Raw genomic sequence first — 785 nt, forward strand, 5'->3', positions numbered from 1 at the left:
TATCAGCCCCTTCTGAACATGTTCCAGGTCTCGGAAGCGGCAGGAGTTCCTTCGTTTTGCTAACCCTAACCCTACCCTGGATTTCCCCAGTAACCCGAAAATCTGGCAGAATTCCCCATGCAAAGCACACATTTCTAAGATGCTCACTTGCCGGAGATTTTTCTGCCCAGCTCATTCTATCAGCCCCTTCTGAACACGTTCCAGGTCTCGGAAGCGGCAGGAGTTCCTTCGTTTTGCTAACCCTAACCCTACTCTGGATTTCCCCAGTAACCCGAAAATCCGGCAGAATTCCCCATGCAAAGCACACATTTCTAAGATGCTCACTTGCCGGAGATTTTTCCGCCCAGCTCATCCTATCAGCCCCTTCTGAACACGTTCCAAGTCTCGGAACCGGCAGCAGTTCCTCCGTTTTGCTAACCCTAACCCTACCCTGGATTTCCCAAGTAACCCTAAAATCTGGCAGAATTCCCGATGCAACACACCCATTTCTAAGATGCTCACTTGCCGGAGATTTTTCTACCCAGCTCATCCTATCTGCCCCTTCTGAACACGTTCCAGGTCTCGGAAGCGGCAGGAGTTCCTTCGTTTTGCTAACCCTAACCCTACCCTGGATTTCCCCAGTAACCCGAAAATCTGGCAGAATTCCCCATGCAAAGCACACATTTCTAAGATGCTCACTTGCCAGAGATTTTTCTGCCCAGCTCATCCTATCAGCCCCTTCTGAACACGTTCCAGGTATCGGAAGCGGCAGGAGTTCCTTTGTTTAGCTAACACTAACCCTACCC

Source organism: Varanus komodoensis, unplaced genomic scaffold (assembly GCF_004798865.1).
Source record: "Varanus komodoensis strain SLA01 unplaced genomic scaffold, ASM479886v1 scaffold18_3, whole genome shotgun sequence".
Taxonomy (NCBI): Eukaryota; Metazoa; Chordata; class Lepidosauria; order Squamata; family Varanidae; genus Varanus; species Varanus komodoensis.